The sequence below is a fragment of the Leptosomus discolor genome, chromosome 16, assembly GCF_034619465.1.
Source record: "Leptosomus discolor isolate bLepDis1 chromosome 16, bLepDis1.hap2, whole genome shotgun sequence".
NCBI classification, from domain to species: Eukaryota; Metazoa; Chordata; class Aves; order Leptosomiformes; family Leptosomidae; genus Leptosomus; species Leptosomus discolor.
Window position 1 is genome coordinate 8,085,720 of NC_141406.1, and position 12,766 is coordinate 8,098,485.

General features: G+C 42.1%; 1 protein-coding gene across 3 annotated transcripts in view; it reads left to right on the forward strand.

The window, feature by feature from the left end:
* Positions 1–12,766, forward strand: part of ZDHHC8 (zDHHC palmitoyltransferase 8) — a 113,400-nt gene that overhangs the window by 77,002 nt on the left and 23,632 nt on the right. The window lies entirely within an intron of this gene.

Below are 12,766 nucleotides of genomic sequence, written 5' to 3' on the forward strand. Positions count from 1 at the left end.
GTGAATGAAAAAAATAATTTTTTTAGGATTCAAATGTGCATCCTGGAATTAAGACATGAAAAAGGGACTTTTTTGGCTCTGAAAAAGAAATTGCTTTTTATATTCACCAAAGGGTACTTCAGGGATTTAACTTCCGAGAACATGGTTCATTTTTACCATGTTATTGCCCTTTGGAGTCAGGTAGAGTGTACTACATTTTGAGAAGTTATGAGTTTCCTTTGAAGTTTTCTTCAGAATACGAATCGTAGCTCTGTGCTTGGATTTTCCAGTAGTCATGTAAAAAAAAAAAAAAAATCTATACCAAAAATTTTGACAGTGACGTATTGGAGCAGTTTCTGTTATGTAACAAATTTATAAAACAGCTTCAGAAAAGGACAGGGATATTCTGGGTTTGTGGGTTTTTTTAATTTTTAATTTTATTTTTCCCCCCTCAGATCAAAGGAGGTGAAAGCACAGTTCTAACTTTGCAAGCTTTGCTTATGTCTCTGTGGCTGGTCTGTGATGTGCAGCTCCACAGTTCCCATAACCGTTGTGGTAGACTGTCAGATGTTGAAGAGGAATGTAAAGGAAAGTAAGGTATCCCGGAGTTTAAGACATTTTCTAGTATAAGCCAAAGCTAGTTTGCTTGTGGCATATCATTTTCAGCAAATATTCAAGGGGGAAGGGCAGGAGGGATAAGGCGTTCATTCAGAAAAACAGAACAGTAAATTATTTTCATTACAGCTGTTCAGCAAGAAGTAAATGTTCATATTTTTCTGCAAAGCAGGATGATGGTACCTACTCTTTAAATTGAATCAAGGGGAAAAAAAGCATGAATTATGAACTTCAGCAAAGTTCAGGAGTAACTGGGTATTTAAAAAGTACGCATAACTGTTGCTATTGGAAGCAGTGGTAGAACTCCACAGACAAAACATGCCACAGTTCAGATCTCTGTCCAAACCTCTTGCTTGAAAGTTTGGCCTGGAAATTTCTCAACAGTTAAATCATAAGATGCTTGATGCGTCTCATTCTGGTCCCAGCTGGGAATCTGGAAAGTGTAATGCTTAAGCTGAATATTCACTTTGATTCTTGGAAACGGGAACAAGTTTCATCAAGAAACTGTTTCTTTTTTATTTTTCTTTTTTTTTTTTCCTGGATTGGTTTGCCTATTGCATATTGTTAGCAGATGGTCACACATATGCCATATCCATAGTCTTCTATTTTGGTATAGGAGATGCTAATTGTCACATTTTGACTCGGGAGTGTATTAAGCTTTGTTAATGCATCTCGGATAATTGTAATCCTAGCTTGTGTTCCTGAATTACGGCAACAGAGTTGGAACACTTTTCAGTTCATCAGGCCCAGGGCACAATTGTACCTTTTCTGGTAACTTTGTGGTTCTTCCAACAAAACACCCCCCAAAATCACAAAACCTATAGGCTTTTAGTGAATACTGAGGTATTAGTAGGGAAAACAGCTACTTTATGTCCACTGCAGTACGTGAGCAAGCTACTCTTCTGTGTTTAAAAACGATGGGGTTTGGGGTAGAGCAAATAATACACGAGTAAAGCAATGACACTTCCCCCTGCCATTGTGGCTGCTGGTGAGATCCCCATCTTGTTCCACTTTAGAGTGGAATTGGTGAGAAACGACTGCATATACGAGGCTGAATCCCGTTTCCCTGTCTCTGTAATTAAGATGCTATCGTCTCTTAGGATGCTTTCTAAGCGAAGTAATTTTGTTTTCTGTCAACCTGAATTGAATACCTGTGCACAAAAACAAATATTGGAAGACTCCCTTTATATTTTGTCCAAGCTGACAGAAACATTTAGACTTAAGATGGTGATGCTGTGCCTCATCATTTAAATAATAAAAAACCCCACAACTGTTAATGTGACAGTCACTGTGGATTGTTTTAGGTTTTTATTGCTCCCCGAAAGCATTTTTGTTTTTGACAGGTAATAAGATTTTACCTGCAGTAGAATCTGCCTCCAGAAGCCAGACCTAATCCTGTTAGATGGCGAGCAGAGATGTTGCAGTCGTCGATGTGCAGACAGGGGAGGCTTGGGACTTGGGTTTGGTTTGTGCTGTTAAAATTGGATGCTTAATCTAAGACAGGGGGTCACAGTTATTTAACAGTTTGAGAAGACAGTGGCTGTGCTTCTACCTCAGTGGCTCTTTTTGGTATCTGTTGAGAGGGTGCATGGCAACAGCCATGAATCTCCTGCGTGTGTCACCTTTGCCTCTGAGCCAGGGACATCTATTTGCAGATCTGCCCATGGGATGTGAGACCTGTGGAGGCACCTGAGAATGCCTTTGCATTGCCACACACCCAAATTAAAGCAGCAATAGCACCATGTTCCTCTGCTGCATGAGGACATGTATGTTGCTGCTCTGTCGTTTAATTTAGCAACAGGGCAATGGGAGGGAGAAAAATGGAAACAGAGCCTGAAAGTTATTCAGTGATTTCTCTGGGAGACTCAAGGAAAGGGGAATGGCTCCACAGAGGGAAAGAGAAGGCAGACTTCTAGTAGAGATGTTCAGAAAAAGGCTGTTCTGACCCTGCTGCTGCCTGGGGGTGTGCCTTCCCACAACTAGAAAGGGGAATGAAGATGGTGGTGTTACTGAGGAAGGATGGTGATAATGAAAACGAGCTGAAGTTTGATGTGTTTCTTAATTTGATGAATGCAAATAGAGGAATGCATTTAGTTTTGTAACATTTCCACTGGACTAAGCAGTGTTGTTTTGTTATTATTGCACCCTTACTTTTGTTTTGAACTGCATACATCTCTTGCTTGCAACATAATCCTGCACGTTTGCTTGCTGGCTTGTGTGTCCCACTACCCTCTGCTGGAAGAAATGAGGATTTTTCAGCTGTGTCCTTGTGCCCCAAAGCAGTCACAGTCTTCCAGCAGAAACAGGCTGTGAACTGGCTTGGGAGGACCTCAATTCTACCCTGCTGTTGCTGGCATCCATCCTACAGAGGAAAGACCTGGTCTATAAAGTGTTGCTTGGTTTCAGAACGGTGCATGGCCGGGTGAGGTGGTGCACATAGGGTCTGTGATTGCAGGGTGCTGAACTGGATGACTGTCCTAGTTTGTTCTGTTACCTTGGTCATAGTTGTTAGGTCTGTTCCGGTTTATCATTAAAGGTGTTGCCAAAACAGACTGAATCACTGATGATTCTCCTCTGATGGCCTGTCTTGAGAGGTGGCTGGTACCAGCTGCTGGCTTGAGAAGGGGTATAACGTCCCAAAGCTGGTGGCCACAGGGCCATGTTCTTCCCAAATGCAAAGTTTGTTTTATAGGTTGAAACATGAAGGACTCTTGTATTTTTCTTTTCTTAGATCTCAGCTAAAGCAATTTTGATATTTCCCCCCCCCCCACTTAAAATCTTTAATATATTAGGGCCCCCTTATACCAGCCATGCAAGTGTTCTTTTTCAGTGTAGTGAGAATAAAGCATAGAAATGTCATGTTGCCAGTTCAGGTTTCCATAAAACCCCTTTGGGAGGATATTCCAGAGGGAAATTAAAGATGAGATTCTAAGAGAGGCTTTTGTTTTATTATTGTATATTTGCTCCAGTACTTGATGTATGAGAATGTTTACACTTTCTACCCTATCTTCTTTATCTATTTGCAATAAAGGTACCTCTATCTCTTTGTTTCGTTTATCTCATCTGTAAAATATGAAGTCCCTAATCTTTCTGGTTCATGCAGGGAAACCTTGCAATAACTGCAGTAATTTTGCTGCATATGTGTCTAGAAATCTTCAAACAAGAGAGTTCAGATTAGGACTGGCTTCTTGATAAAAGAACTTGCATAGCAGCTCTGAAGCATGTTATTCAGGCCATGGACAGGTATTGTTTCCACAATTTCAAAGGCAATACATGATCCAGACAAATCTGCAAGAGCCTCTCATCTTAATTAGTTGTAAATTTCCTGAACAGCTCTCACAAGTCATGGAAGAAATTTAACTGCTATTACCACCCTCACAGGATTTTCCTTCCCCTCCTTTGTACAGGTCTCTCTAGCTGTCCCAGCACTGCAAAGAGCAGCTGGCAGATTTGTCAGAGCCGGCTGGATATTGGGGTTTGTGCCCTCCTCCCTAAACACCTGAATTGTGGTGGCAATGTCAGACCTCTCCTGCAGCTGGGTGGTCCTTCATGTCCTTTCAGCTCAGGCCACCCCTGACAGGGCCAGCTGGCGTCTCACTGCCAGTTCATGAAGCCAGTGGCATGCATGGTAGAGAGATAAGGTCCTCCAGTAAGATATTCCTTACTAGTTAGTATCCATTACCCCAAGCAGCCCCTGCAGCTCTTTCAATGCAGAGTTTGAACAAGGCATCTTGCTCTCTGATGCAGACCCGTGACGGGCACCCTGACACCCAGGCTGTCCAGGATTAAGCTCAGACACCTGCACTGTCTGCTGGTGTCCTCTGCTTTTCTTCTTGTTCCCTGCATCTTGGAAAGCACATTATGCTACCCCATTCTCTGCTAATCCACAGAGACTTGATCACAGAGTTCAGAGCTCCTATTGAATATTTCTTATGCATATTGGCTCATTGTTAATTTAAGTGGCACATACTTTAATCTAATAGATGTCTTTTAGTTAAGTAATTTCTCCAGTAGCTGTAAAGGGATGGTGTCTTGTGAAATTTAATTTCTTTCTACTCAGCTCATGTGGAAAATTATATCTCGAAAGTCAAATTAACTTTTCAACAAGGGTAATATAGACTGTATCTTTTCACTGATGTCACCACCCCTGCCCTTAATCTCATAATATTTCTTTACTTGTTTCTCTGTCTCATCGTAGCATACTTATAATGAGCTACCTTGCTTCCACTACACCACTATCTTGGGAGTTCAAACACTGAATGTGTAGAATGTGTACTAGATGTCTTCTGCCAGTATGTAGCTGGGGAATACAGTGAGCAAAGTCTGTAAAAATCCTTCTGTGCCACTAGCTGGGATCACCTCAAGTGTGTCTGAATTAGGCTGCTAACAATTTGAACTTATTTTAAAAGCAACTCTGTAGGAGCAGACCACCTCACCTTTCTGCATGGCTAGTGGGTTCATGTGTCTATTGACAAGGAAGAGGACAATAGGGAAACCACTGGAGAACAGCCTTCAGTCAAGGAGGAGCTATCCTGTGCCTTTCTTCCATCAGAGAGGTGTGTGTGGGATCTGGCAAGTGCAATTCCATCTATCCAACAAAAACTTGGGTTACAGATTGCTGAGAGGTCTGGAAGATCATGAGGGTCACTAGTGGTGTAAAATGCAAATAAACTGTGTTCTTCATCACGGAAGGAAATGGTACTCTGGTGGACTCAAGATGAGGGGCTGTCTCTTTTTAGCAGTGCTGTAGTAGATGTGGCATTGATTTAATAGTTCTGATGTTTACAAATTAGAATCACAAGTTCGCATTCCACATGGCGTCTTCGAAAATGCTCAGAAAAACTCAGCTCGCGTAGTGAGTGTCTCCCTTTCAGACACTGTGGATTATCTTTCAACCTCCCTGGACACCGTGCTGGGCAACTGGACCGTGATTATGGCTGAAAGTGGTGCAAACAGGAGCATAGATTGAGGGCAATGCAGCCACATGCACTGAGAGCTTGGCTGTGTTATGAGTTACTGGTTCATACAGCATCTTTTCGAGATAATGCTCTGATTTCCCATTTAACAAGGTTTCTGCAGCTTGATAATTCCCTTATGTGAATTTTGGAACAGGCTGGAAGTCATTCAGCTGTTGCAGCACAGAGATGCTGGTGGCCAGCCATATGCAGACAGAACTGCAAAGGAATGTTACTGGGCAGCAGTTCCTTCTTTTTCTGACCAAATGGATTTAAAACTTTCAGTGTGACAGGGCAACTAGTGTCTCCCCTTCTGTGGTTATTTTGCCATGACTCCTTACTGTCCTCCTCTTCTGTCACGACCCAAAGACCACCCATACACTCAGGTATGTTATTAGCTGCTGGAAAAAGTGGAACTTGTTTCCAGCTGCTCAGCATGGTACTGATAAAAGGTTGACGCATGTTTGAGAAGCCCTGGATTACACTTCTCGTTGCCTCTTCCAGCTTGCATGGCATTTTCAGCTTTGCAAAGTCCAGGGCTGAGAAAGCAAACCCAGTAGCTTTACATAAGGGTGTTTGTCCCTGGGATCAGTGTGCTCACTCTGTAACCTGCACTCAAGAGTCTGCTCCGATTTGCCCATGCACTAGCAATCGGCTCCTTTCCATGAGGCACCAGAGGGTTTACTGCTACTCAGGGTGACTCTGCTTGCAGCCCATTAGGTGCTTGAAGTGCCATGAAGACCTACTGTCTCACTTTTATGTGAGCTTTACCCTTCTCCTAATATAAAAATGTTATTGTGTTCTCTGAAATACAGCCTATATATACCCTAGAATCAATGTGCAATGAATGACTTCAATTTGAGGTGCAAATAAAAAGCTGGGCATTTCAAGTGATGCTACACTATTACAGCATATTCCTTTACAAGTATATCAAAACAAAAACTGTCCTGGGCTTTCATAGATGTCAGTAAGTGCTAACTGGCTCTGTGTAGGTACTTAATCCACTGCAGGACAACACAAAAGTCAAAGCACTGTGTAGAGAAGGATTTTGCTCATCTGATCTGTATTTGCAAATGAGCCCAGCCCCCGCCTGCTGCTGCGAACAAATAAATGCAGCTCCCAGCAGTAACTGATCTCTTTGCTACTTTTATGGGTGTTCTACCAGGTTTCTGGGCTCCCAGCAGCTACTGAATTTGCAGAGAGCATCTCTGCAAAGCATGTGCATTGAGTCGAGCACAATCCAGTCCTGTCTGCTCACCATGTACACGAGGTGAAATCACATTGTGTGTGTAGCTCGTAAGAGTATGTCCTGCCCACTGGCTGCAGGGCCAATCTGTGCCTGTGCAATAGGTCTGGGATGGCTGGATGGCTTCTGAACTTAAGGATGATGATGGATATGTTTACCGATGTGGTTGTCTCACTCAGAGTTGGTTACTGGTATTGTTCCTTCTCTGTATTTCTCCCACATCAATTCACACAACAATAGTCTTTTCTCAGATATCTGGAGACTATTTTAAAAGGGAGGAAAGGAACATGCTCCTGAGCTTTCAAGCAGCTTTGTGAAAAGGGTAGAGTGTATTTTACTTTGGGGGTGATGTATAGCCCAGATAAGACTTTTCACCAAGGACCATTATATCTCAAGTTGACTTTTAAATTGATTTAGCTCCTCTGATCTGTACATTGCCAGACATGAACCACTAGCCTTTGGATGGAGTCCAGGGTGTAATGGAAAGTTCACTGAAACCCCATCAGCTCTGAATTAAACCTGAATGAATTTCAGTGCAGCACATTTCTTGTGAATAATTAAACATGGTTAAGCAGGTGATGGATTTGAACCTCTGTCTCTAGTGTTCAGCTATATTTCAATTAGGAAGGGGCTGATGAAATTCCTGAGGGTTTTGGTGGTGGGATTTGGGGAGATTTTTTGCCTCTTGTGATGGTTAACTGCACCTAGAAAACTAGGGTAGATGTTTTGGTATCTCCCACCCGCCACCAGCATGAGGTGTTCCATGTGGCACTCAGCTCTCATCCATTTCTGTTTCTCACTAGTAAATTCTCCAGTATTTACTTCTCCTTTTCACTTTTTTATGTAACATTCTGATTTGTTATCCTTTACTTTAGATCACTTTCTGTCAGTACAACTGTTGTACTCACAGAGAGGAGGTAGTGCTATGGCAATTATATATTATCTACAGTCTTGCCAATGAGTAAGATATGGTGCAGAAATTAGTTCATTTATCAAAATCTGATGTGGCAGAGCTGAGCAAAGGACCCAGCTGTCCTGAACCTCCTGCTATATTCACAAGACCTGCCATTCTGTTTCATGTTGGTGTCCTGGTTTGAGCTCAGACGCACTCTCTCCTGACAGTCTCCAGTGATGCCTTGTTAAACCTACAGATGTCTTAGCACCTTGGGAAATATTTTTAGATGTACAATAATCTCCAAGCTATCTTTGGTAGTGACAAAAAATGGAAAATGATTTTTTTTTTTTCTTCTGTTACTATTCCAGAAAGGTACTTTCCTGTGATTTCAGGGTAGGAAAGAGGATATAAATGGAAAAATCTCACCCAGGCTGGTATATGTGAGAAATGTGTTAGATTTTCACTGCTAAAGACTAAGAGAGCTCTGCCCTTCTCTGCTCTGTAGTTCAGACTGGGCGATGGACAGCTTTCAGGGTGCTGTCTTGCACTTTCTCTGTCCTACATACACACTGGTGGAATGGACTTTAAGGTATAATGTTTACATCTAATTCCAAATTCTTCTAAAATGTGGGTGTTCAGAATCAGTCAGTTGATAGCCCTTTCATTTATGGTCCAGCTGGTACAGTGCTGGATTAGGAGGACTTTCACCTCTGTGTACCTGTCTCACCTCAGCCATCCAGACTGTTGTGCCTTTCAGGGTAGGACAGCTTTCAGGCAGCCCAGGATGCTGTGTCCAGCTCCCAGCATTACTGTATATCGGGGTAATGTAAGAAATATTAAATCTTTGATCGGATCTGGTGATGATTAGAAATTTTTTATGTGGATTTTATAGTACACACATCGGTACATGTTCTTAACAGTCAGGGTTTGGCTAGAAACTCTCGAAGAGGAATCAGACCAGGACAGTCTGCTACAGATTTAAGGACATAGTTAGAAAGTTTTCAGTGAAATTAGTACCAGTGCGTAGCCAAATTATGTTTGCTTGTTGACCCCTCTTATCTAATTAATCCCTACTTCACTGAGCTGCTTCTACTTGATGCACTGAATCAGCTATTTCATATTACTGTTTCACCACTCTAATGGTGGAAGAAGTTGATTCAAGTGAAGGGGTGCTTTCTTTTCTGTGTTATAAACCCATGCCTTGTGATTTGTGTGGAAATAAATTGTTTTGTTGCGTATCAACCATCTGTTTGAGACTGAGGGGAAGGATGTGTGGTAATCTCAGATAAAATATTAGGTGCAGCTAAGCAGCCAAATAGACATTCCTCGGGGTCTTCTTATTAGGTGTGGTAAGTATCCAAAGTTTGGGTGCCTGGCTGTACTTGTGAGGTTCCCACATTTTCTCTGTGCAATATACAAGAGGATTTCACTGTCTTTCTGTTAGAAGGGTTGTAGCCTCCTGCTCCATTTCTGCTCCTCATGTCTGGCCTCCAGGCACCCAGAACCCCGAGGGAGCCTGTGCGCACACATGCTTTTTTTGCTCCAAGCAGAGTGTAAAACAAACCACTGGCCTTGTTTACTAGGTAACGCGCCTCACACAGCAGCCCATCAGCAGGAGTGGTGTGCCTCACCTTGCCCAGTTAAGGAGAGGGTGATGGGTGCCTGGAGCGAACACCAGGGCCACCAGCCTGGCCCTAACAGAGACGCTTTGAGATTTGCAAAATCAAAGGTGATCCCTTCTCTGTCCTGCATGGGGAAGATGGTCTGTCAGTAGTTCCTGTCTCATTTGCAAAAGGCCTAATTGGGGCAGAGGGGGGGAAGCAGATGGCTTTCAGTCACTCTGCAAGATGATGTCAGAGCCAAGACTAAAACCTGGTTCCTGAAATCCCAGGCTCCATCCTTTATGGCCTACTGCCTTTCTAAGGCAGTAAGGTTTTAAAGAAAAACAGCAAATCTTAATTTAGAGCAGGATTCAAGAAAAATGTCTTATTCAATTACTTAATTATAGGTGAACTATAAGACACAAACATGTCTTGCTATGAAGCACCAAGCAAAAAAGCAGAAAGGATTATTTGTTGTTTAATTTAGCGGAGGAAGGCAGCTGATGATACGTAAGTCTATCTGACACCTAGCAAGTCGTGCAATCCTATTTGTTAATCTTTTTAACTTTCCATTTTATTAGAATAGGGTTTCAAGAGCAAATAGAATAAATAAGATTAAATCTGTCACCCTGAATTACTCTCCTCTGAGTTATAAGCAGAATCATTCTATGTCGGAGAAGTATAATTATGAGGAAAATGCTGCCTGTGTAATTGTGTGCTTCATTCAGAAGAATTTGAGATCCGTAATTATCTCTAGTATGCCACGGTGGCGTGTGCTGGCTCTTAATTTCTGCAGTAAACAAAACCATTGAAGGTTTCTGTCCTGAGCAGTTCTTGATGTAGCATGGCTGGTACCCTCGACAGTAGCAATATCATCCCTTCAGGTCTCCTGGTTCAAGTGAGGGATCCAAACTGACCTGGAATACAGCACCCATTGTACATTCATTTTCTCATCTACCTTGAACTTAAAGGTTGAATGTGCAGTGAGGAATAATGGCCATGGGGAACAGAGAATCTTCTTAGCTGTAGATATGCCAGGTGAGGCGTGTCTAGCTGCTTATGCAAAAAGCAAGTCATAGCACATCAGATGCTGTGTTCGATCACTCAACTTTTCAGTGGTCCAAGGATGTTGCCTTTGATCTCTGCAATGACTGTGATTCTGCAGGTGCTCAGCAAACAAAGGGTACAGCTTTCTTTTGCAATAATTAAGCTGTAATAGAAAAGCTCTGGTTTAGGACTTGGTGGTTTTGCTCTCAGATGTCAGTGCACATCAGAAATACTGGGATTTAGTTTTTCTCTCAGAAAAATCTGGTGTGGTTCTCCATTAGGGGACCATACACTGCTCTTGGCTCTACTTAATTTATATGGCTCTATAAAATTTGTGGTATCCTTCATGCTATATAATTCCACTGTGAGGTGGGTTGAAGACACAAGACTCTAGCCTCTTGAAATTTTGGGTTCACCAGCCAAAGAAAGCTTTGAATCCATGTGTTGTTTATCTAGATTCGTAACAACTTATGTTAGAAAAAACAACTGAAAAGTTTAGCTAGGTTTGTCTCATAGATGGGCGTTATTGCCACTGGAGGCAGATCTCCTGGAGAAAGGATATGCATAAAGTAAAAAGAAACTCACTACAGGTCCTGCTCAAACATTTCTGCAGCTTCCTTCTCAAGGCAGAGTCAGAAGCCAGTCTTGCATGATGGATTAGTGATAAAACAACCTGCCAGACTTGGACTAGAATTTCTGTTACTTTGCCTGAAATTATGTGTGCATTAGGGGAAAGGGATAGGGAGGATGCGTCATTTTTTGGGAGTCCTAGTAGCAGTTTTATTTTCTTTTTCAGACTTTCTTACAGTTAAGAGCCAGGACTTGATCTCCACATCTGTTTTTATCGGTCAGTTTAGATTACAAATAAGGCCCCTTTTGTCCCATCTAATTTTATGTAATCTGTGATGCTGAATAAAGATTCTGGGAAGAAAAAACGGAAGGATTATGAACAGACCTTCTGGCTAGTATGTACAATGACTCACTCTATCCTTTATTTCAACTTCCGTGAAGTGTTTGCAGATACACTATTTACCCATTAAATGAGCTGTTCAGTTTAGCTTATGGCTAAAGTTTTTCCTAGTGTTTTGATGTATTTGTTGAGAACATGACAAAGTAAATCACAAATGAAAATGTTAACAAATGCTTACATTAATCATTTGAGACAGCCTTTCTCATTATAATCTTGTTCTGAGTAGCTAGTTATCTGTAAGAAAGGGTTTCCTGTCCCTTGATTTGCCAACTCACTTGACTTTACTGCCAAGGAATTCTCTCCTCCATGCTTGACAAGCAATGGGTAACTTCATAATCTTTCTCTGTGTAGGCAATTTCTTCATGGGAAGAAATTAAGTCAGTCATGCCCATTACTGGATCTAATTTTACTATAATTTAGCGGGAAGAACCCTTCCCTTGGTAGAATTCATACTATAACAACTTATTTCAGGATTTCTTTTGCTTTACTCCAAAAGATCTGGCAAAAACAGTTACTAGTGACAGGCCTGCAGCTTGCTTGGCAAGGTCACTGCAGCACATTTCATGTCAGGTGAGAAACTTCTGCCTTGCCTTAGTTTTCAGTCATCAGCAGCTGCTTTGAAGAAAACTGAGCATGGCAGCAAGTCAGTATGACCTTGCTGCATGTTGAAATTCCACCTCCTGGCAAACAGAAGGGTCTTAGGGTACCTCACGGAGTCAAGCTGTCTTCATCTGTGTCTATCTGAGCTAGTTCATCTCCATCAGCTTTCTCTTCTACAAGACCTGCTTCTTTACCCAAGCTCCGTGACCACCTGGATGAGATCCCAGATGCAAGAGAAACACAGAGAAATTCAGCTCTTTCCTGGTCTTCTAATAGGTGTTAATTTCCTGGGCCTTTCCCTGCTAAGACCAGTACCAGGAGAAACCCCATGCTTCTGCTCCCCTTCTGTGGGCTACAGCAAAGCATCCTTACTCAAGTGAGAATTATTTTTTTTCTTCTCCCCTAGTCAACCTGAAGATTTAGCCCTGGCCACAGATGTATCTTACTCTTGGCTTTACAGTTCATTCACCCTGGGTAGGATTTGTCCATTTTTTACTCACTCCAGGCCAGGCTGATTGAAGCACACAAGTAGGTGTGCTTCTCTTTGTACATGCTGTGGAGATCAGAGGTTTAAGAATTCTGTTCTGCTTTATACCAGTGAAAATAGGAAGTAACACCAACTGCAACAAGGCTGTATAGAAGGTAAACAGAAATGTGACAATGGGACGAAGCTTTTACCCAGAGAAGCGAAATGCCAGGTTGCAAATAAGGCAATAGGGTGGCAAAGCTCTATGAGCCATGTGAACAATTGGTGCTTTCTGTGCTATGAAACAATGCAGCTTTACAGAGGGTGACTGCAGTGTGCTTTAGAACACTGAAACTGGCTCTATGGAAATTTCTGTTGTTAAATTGCAAATT